Below are 7,920 nucleotides of genomic sequence, written 5' to 3' on the forward strand. Positions count from 1 at the left end.
TTTTCTTTGAAGTCAGCATTTGTGCCAGCGATGTCAGTTTCCACGGGAACAAAAACGAATAAATGTAACATTCGCACATATAGATGCAACCTGCCAGACGATGAGTGTTGTTGGGCCAACGCCTGGTTGGACCTACGTTGCTCGGTGTTCATGATTGAAGCGGTTGAATAATTAAGCACAAATGGTTTTTATTACATGCATATACGAAAAGGGTATAGTTTCATTCTGTAGACAGTACAAAATGAATGCGGGATCTTAAATTTGTTCTTTTGCTTCTCCCAGATTGCTGTGCCATAAAAAATGGCGATGTTACCATGCCAATGGGAGCAATATGACGAGCTGACGCAACGCGGAATGCAAGGCCATGGTAGTTGTCAAGGCTAAGAAGCTGAACAAAAGCACCGAAAAGAATGACACATCCCTTTGCTGAGCCTCTTTCTCTGTATGCAATCATAAGTTGAGCCATCTAGCATGACCATGATTACCCAGTTGAAAGTGCTGATACGCTGCGCTTTTAGGTCTGGAGCAGTGAAAGCACGCTTCAGCAAGTACTTAACTCAGGGCTTTCTGCGACCTGAAACCTCTGTACCTGCATGAAAGCAGACTGCATGTTGAAGAGGACACTACAGACTCAGGGTGACTTTTAGTGATGTTTTAAACCCAATGAAGAGTACCATGTACTACATCTGTTAAGTGCAGCTACAAAAACATGTCAGCACCATTGTCAGGCTGCTGAAAAAGCTGCAAGAGAAGCTTCTGAAATGCTCAGTTTGCAGTTTGAAAGTCAGCCGCTGGTTTCAATCTGGTCCCCACTCACGACAGGTAGCTCTGAAATAAGCCACATATCCTGGCATTATTAGACCTAAGCAAAGCTCCCCTTGTTAAGAATTAATTTGGTGTTATTTGGGTGCTTGGAGTGGGAAGCTGGTTTAGACAAAGCAACACACTTGGAAAGCTGTCCAGAGGGGCCCTGCAGCTACACATTCCTGAAAAGGTGACTGTGTGGGAGCACTCTCCCACTTCCAATGTCACTTCAGCTATAGAACTGATGCATCTTTTAAATGAAAATTGCTATAAAAGTCGTTCAATGAAATGTGTGCAGGGACTTACGTGAAGGACATATCAAAATATAATGCCAATGCAGTGCAGGCAATAAGGCATGTATTGCAGCTCCTTGGATTCATTTCAATCTACCAAGGTTGTCTGGTGTGTTTTAAAATAATGTGCTGACTGGAGTTTCTGTACTTAGTCTGCATCAGAAATTCATCTCTTCTGATCAAAAGTCAAACCTTTAACCTGGTTTGTGAGGCAGGATAGCTTTACTGCTGAATCACCACAGGAACTCATTCACATTTGTTGATTCTTTCTTCTATCACCCACGACCACGTTGCTGTAGCTTTTCAAGCTGCAAAGAATACGATCTTTTCGGTTTATTTGTAACCATGGAGGAGGAGGAAAAACTTTATTGATTAGAATTGGAAATTGGAAGATTCCACTTGGTGGCATCAATGAAGCAAATATAGCAAATGAATATAAGCCAGAAAAGGCAAGCATAGGACAAAAAAGTAGCTAGGAAAACTGAACTTTATATTGGTGTTGTGACTTCCGGACTTGTACGTAATGCATTACAAGTAATTGATTACTTGAAATAAATTACAATTTCTTAAAATTCATTAATGTATTGACTGCTCTTTGTAAAGCGACAGTAATCTATTTGTTTCTGTAAAAAAAAGATGAATAGTAATCTGTTAAATTTTGTTTTTTGTACAGAACAGTATAACTTTGAGAACCAGAACTCAGTGGAAAACATTGGTGTAGCACGGAATTCCCCTGCATTAGAAGGACAATGATCGAGCTGCGGAGAAGCTAGAAGCTACATGCGAGAGGATTTCAGCACATGCAAGCCCGAGTGGTCTGCATTTGACTAGCCATGTGTTGCACGCTTCACGTTTCACCATGACACCACGACAGAATGTCATTTTTAGTGCGCTTGGACTCGCTAAAGCTTGGGCTTGGTCTGGTATTGTTTATAAGATTCCTCTCAAGTGTAGACATTCGTACATTCATACATAGGCCAAACGTATCAGAGAGCACAAAAATAATCTTTGCACATGTAAAGGTTGCTGGCCCATCGTTGTCAAAACAGTTATCTTCTTTTGCCATTCATAGCACCACCAAGGGACACAATGGAGATATTTTGTATCTGCTCAGGCCCAAAATGTGTAACCAATCTGTCACTCAGGCTCCCGCAGAAAGAGACTATCTCCAGAGATTTTAACACTCATGATTTTGTGAGCTTCTACTGATACAGGAGCGGTCGGTTTCTTGTTGTCTTAAGTTTTCATTCACTTTCCTAATAAACCAGTTGCAAGAATGAAGCATGTCCTGTCTTGTCTTCCCGTGTCATCGAGTTTGCGCCTACTTATCTTCAGCAACTGCCATCTCGTCCAGTTTTCTGTTTTGCTGATGCAGAGAACTGGTTTTCTTCTGGGGCAGAAAAGGAAAAAATGGCACAGCCAACCTTCACATTACTATTTTTCATTGATGTAGGCCACCACTTATAAAAAAAAAGAAGTGTGGCTAGTGTTTCGTATAGACTGAACAGCCGCCTAAAGTTCTGCTTTCTGCCAACACAAAAAGTGCGTCGATTCAGGCAGGACAGCTTAAGGGAAGTGGTACAAAATGGATTCCGAACCTGCTGGCGAACCTGCTTTTTGACGTCAGTTGTGGAATATATTGTGGGAGCAGGGCACAACTGCTGTCAGCCTAGGTGCATAGGGCACACTTTGTCGTGGAGTTACCATTTTGCATTAAAGGTAGAATGAAACTTGGGTCACTGACCATGCCAAACACGTTGATTTACATTTCGGAACCCTTACAGGTTTCTTGTTCACAATGAAGTACCGATCATGAAAGAAGAAGCTTATGTAGCCTTAACTAATCGGCGCAATGACTTTGTTTCCTTTGTTTCCCTTTGTTCTATTGGGTGTATTCAGCATGGTCTGTATTATTAAGGATTCCAGGTCCAGCCACGCTTACGAATTTCTTTCAGTGGCAACAATTTCCACATTATCGCAAGCAATTTCATGCCCTGTTTGCGCATGTTCTGCCACAGCACTTGAGGCTGTTATACTTGAATCCTGCCGAAATCATTGCAGTGCTCTTAGCTGCCTTGGTAGATTTCCTGTCTCCCCGATGTAGACTGAGTTACAATCGTCGCAGGGTATCTTGTAAACGATTCCAGGAACTTCGAACGAGGCAGAGCATCTTCAACATTTGCAAGATCCCTGCGCAATTTAATAGTTAGCATGTGGGCAATATTCACCTAGTGTCTTTCGAAGACTCGTGCCCTTCGCTTAATTATGTCTAGAAAGTACAGGGCCGTCCACCCTTAGTATGAATACAATGGATGGATGGATGGATAAGGCTGAACTCTTTAAATCGTGCAGTGGTTCACGCCACCTAGCCATGACTTGTGAAATTTTCCTCTTGTCTTGATTTTAGACACCAATCCGATAACCTTCCCTTGGCTACTTCTGTCCGCTTAAAATCTAATTTTCCTTCACTGTCCTTAGACCCCAATGCTTTGAATAAATCAGCCCCGCCGCTTACCACTGCAGGGTGAAGCCCTTTACAGAGAAGTATCAAGTGTTCAGCCATTTCCTCCTCCTCTCCGCGCGAAATGCACAAACATGTCCAAAGGCAGCATTTACTAGCACTGCAGTTATGGCCACACCAGACCCTCCTTGCCCCTTAGGACTGATCCTCAGTGCTGAATGTCCTTTCAGGTCTTGATCAGGCCAGCACCAGAACATAGCATCGCAAGATGTGCTTTGTACATTGCTGCATAGTTTTGTTTTCATACTTATTGCACCTCAAGCGGTTAGGTTTGGCTTGGTTCGTTATCACACAAGAGGCAGTTACTGTTCTTTCTCGACATAATTCCGAGAGCAGTTACACTTTTTTTTTTTCCTGAATGCCTAAGATTCCACCCAGACGGAACAGTATAACACCTGTGGAGTTCCGTCCTGTTGAACGGCATCACAAAATGCACCAAGATCTGCTGCTGAGTGGTTTTTGCTTTGCAGGTTTTTTGTTGTCATAGGGGACTTATACCCCTGTCACACGGCATTCCTCGAAGGCCCTTCCAGCAAAGGCACCTTTTTTCACCAAAGGAGCGAAAGCTTAAAGGAGCAGTGACGCTGCTACAGGGTGCAGCCCAAAGGTGAAACAGTCGTTGAGGCTTAGCACCCGTTGCTGTACTCGAGCCGGCTGAAGTGAGTGTTTTAAAATTAAAGTGGGGAGTTCTGTTTGATTCGTTGAGCTCAGACATTTTTTAAAATTCTAATTGCTTGCTTAAAAAAACTGCAACAGCTACTTTCATCAGCAGCAGCAGGTTTCATGTATGGCCTTGGCCACCAGGGGCACTCGGTGTTGCTGCAACACTCTACTTTCTCAAAATCTGGGCATAAAATATAAAGACTGTACAAAAAGCAAAGCCAGACACACCTTTCGTATTTAAAAAATAATGTTTTCAAACATTGTTGGCTGCACCTTCTTTTTTTTTCATTGCTTTTACTCTTTGATGTTGGATGGCACTGCAATCGCAGCTTCTCGAAGGCCGCGCCTTTGGGCTTCAAAGGTCTCGGATGGGCACCTTCGCCTCCAAGGCCCTTAGCGGAAAAGGTGCAGCATTTGTGCCATGTAGCTGCACTCCTTACGCCTTTGGATATAAGGACCCGATTCTCAAAGGCGTTTGCGGTGCCTGTGTGACAGGGGTATTAATTTAGTAACAGCCACTGTTCCGTGTGAATGTAACTGAGAGCGATTTATATTACGCCTGGACAGAACACTAGCATCAGTTAGTGTGCCGTCTGGCTGGAACTATAGGCACAGAGAAGAAAAAAAAATGGTCAAATTAGAATTTCGAATCATGTGAAACGCTCGGAGGTGAAAGCGCTAGTGGTAAGCTGCGCTTGAACTGCTTGACCCGGTGGTGCGCAACTTAGTAAAACTAGTGCAGCCTGAAGAAATAAACGTTCGGCTAGCGGCAGCAGCGGGCCACGTCAGCGAAATTTGAATTCATTTAGAAGTACACAATAATCTCAACAGTGCATTCCCTACTGAACGAAAATATTTGTGGTGACTGAAAGGTAAAACTAAACCTGTCCTGCAAACAGCAGTCTTCAAAAAGCAAGCGTGAGAAAAACACCACCACTAAAAAAAAGCATTGCACGAAAACTGTGAACATACAGCACAGATATTTCCACACACATGTTAAAGAAAACTATTCTCTAACCTGGGAGGAAACAAAACCTCCGAGTTATTGTCTGACCCAAGGAGGTTATAAATAGAATTCTATATATAGGATAGGATAGGATAAACTTTGTTTGCTCTAATTACGAGGTCATTCAGCGGTCCGACAGAGTTCTTCCATCTTCCTGATGGTGATATCTTCTGTCTGGCAGGGTTGGTGCCCCTATTCCAGGGCTCCACTGAGGGTGGCTGCTCGTCGGGCATGCTATATGAGCACCCGTTGTATACACGGGTCGCCGCTGAAGAGCACCCTCTCCCACTGTTCCACACTCTGGTTTTCTACTCTATGGAATGCTTTGTTTTTGCTGCATTCCCATGTAATGTGATAAAGGATGGGCTTTGCGCCACACCATGGGCATGTGTCCCTATATTGCCCAGGGAACATTTTGCTTAGTATGTTTAAGTTTGGGAAAGTTCCGGTTTGCAGTTTCTGCCAGTGTACTGCGTCATGTTGGTTTAGTATGTTGTGGGGTGGGGAGTACCTTATCCTCGTTCCTCTATGATAATTTAGTAGGTCTGAATACGTCGAAGTCACCGTCATGTAGTCCTCAGGGTCTCCGTCCAAGCCAGCTCGGTTTGTATGCTCTCGAGCGATCTTGTCCACCCTTTGGTTGCCTTCAATGTCGGTGTGTCCCGGTATCCAAAACAGGGTGTGTCTGACTCGATTTTTGTTCTGGCCAGCGCGGAGGAGGATTTGGAGTCCTTTGCGGCCAATTCTGCCATTTGTATAATTATGGCATGCTTCCTTAGAATCTGTTAGTATTACAAGGGATGTATTTTTGCGGTAGCCCTCCGCGGCCGCTAGAGCAACAGCCATCTCTTCCCCCTCAGCTACCGTACAATCCCGTGCTGGCGCGCAAATGATTTCCTTAAAATCCGAGCCTATCACTGTAGCTACGACCTTTTGCTCTTTCGTTCCTTGTTTCCAAGGATAAACCGCGGCGTCCGTGTAGACCGTGTTCCCCTTGGTTGCTAGGTGCTTCTCTACATATTTTGCCCTGGCGTTTCGCCTGGCCATATGTAAATTTGGGTCCATGTTTTTTGGTAGCAGTCCTACTTTGATACAGCTGCGGAACTCATTCGGTAGGTTCGCCGTTCTTTGTTCCTCTCTGATTGATTCCTGATAGCCCAATCTGGCCAGGAGTTTTTGCCGGTGGCAGTCTGCTGGAGGCTGAGTAGCTGTGAGCCCAGTTGCGCCTCCTTCAACTCCTCGAACGTATTGTGTAGCCCGAGTGCCAGCAACTTCTCCGTTGAGGTATTGTTTGGGAGGTGTACCGCTGTCTTGCATGCTTTGCGTATGATGGAGTTGATCTGTTCTCTTTCACCCTTATTGTTGTTGTAGTAGGGGAGAAAGTACGTGATTCGGCTAATTACGAGGCTCCTAGCCAGCTTGAGCGTATCTTCCTCCCTCATGCCACTTCGTTTCTGCGACACGCGGGTGATCATGCGAGCCACCTGCGTGGTTGCTTGCTTCAGAAGGTTGATGGTGTTTGTGCATCGCTGGTTGCTTTGCACCCACATTCCCAAGATTCTCATGACTTCCTTCTCTGGTATCTGTTGACCCTCTAGAGAAACGTTGAGGGTTTCTTTGTTTCGCTTTCCTCGCCTGACTCTCAGGAGCTCGGACTTCTCTGTCGAGCAGGCGAGGCCTCTTGCCTTGACATAATCTTCCACGCATTTTGCTGCAGCTTGGAGTTGTTCGTCTTTGTGGCTGAGGAAGCCGTGGTTGGTCCAGACGGTGATATCGTCGGCATCGATGGTGTGGCCTTCGATCTTGCACGTGGACGCCGTCGGAGGTGGACGCTTTTTTGGGAGCTCCAGCAACTACATCAGAAGCTAAGTGCTTTTTTGTACTTGCGCTTGTACATGCTGTTGGGCGGTAGTTTTAGACCGAGTTAAGGGTAGGAAAGCTAGCGGAGGTTTGTGTGTGTGTATAATTTGGGCGGGCTTTTACGTCGCGTAGTGCCGGAGGCTTTTTGCGTAGGAATTTTGGCGGGCTTTTACGATGCTTAGTCGGCCGGACGATGGGTCGGCAAGCTAGGAAAGTCAAGGTGGACGGGGACGGGGAGTTAGTGCAGTGCCAGGAGTGCGACAGTTGGTGCTATTTAGATGAGGCTGAGTTCAGGAGCTTAGCCGAGGCAGATGGGGCTAGCTTCGCGTGCAAGATATGTAAGTGTTTTGAGGAGGCCGTTCAGACGTTGAAAGGGAAATGTGCAGCTAGGATTAATGAACTCAAAGGGGACCTGAAGTTGGAACGAGAGGCATAGATTAAGTTAGAAACTCAGGTCGCCGAGTCGCTTAAAAAAGAAGAGGATAATGCCGACCTGTTGGAGCGAATTGTGGGCGAGCTGAAAGAGGAGCAGGAAAAGCGAGCCCAGCTAGAAGAGCAGGTAGAAGCGCTCAGGTCGCGGCCGGCAGGGCACCCCGGTTTCGAGCAGTGTCAGGTGGGGGACGAGGCTCGTCGATCCTACAGTGCTGTAGCGCAGCAGGCTTTGAGTGGGGAAGACAAAGAGGTAAAAACGGGCATATAGACTCGCGACAGTAGCGTACGGCGGCGGGAGAGACAGCTAGTGCGATCCGGAGGGCAACAGTCGCAGTCAGAAA

Source organism: Amblyomma americanum, chromosome 1 (assembly GCF_052857255.1).
Source record: "Amblyomma americanum isolate KBUSLIRL-KWMA chromosome 1, ASM5285725v1, whole genome shotgun sequence".
NCBI lineage: Eukaryota > Metazoa > Arthropoda > Arachnida > Ixodida > Ixodidae > Amblyomma > Amblyomma americanum.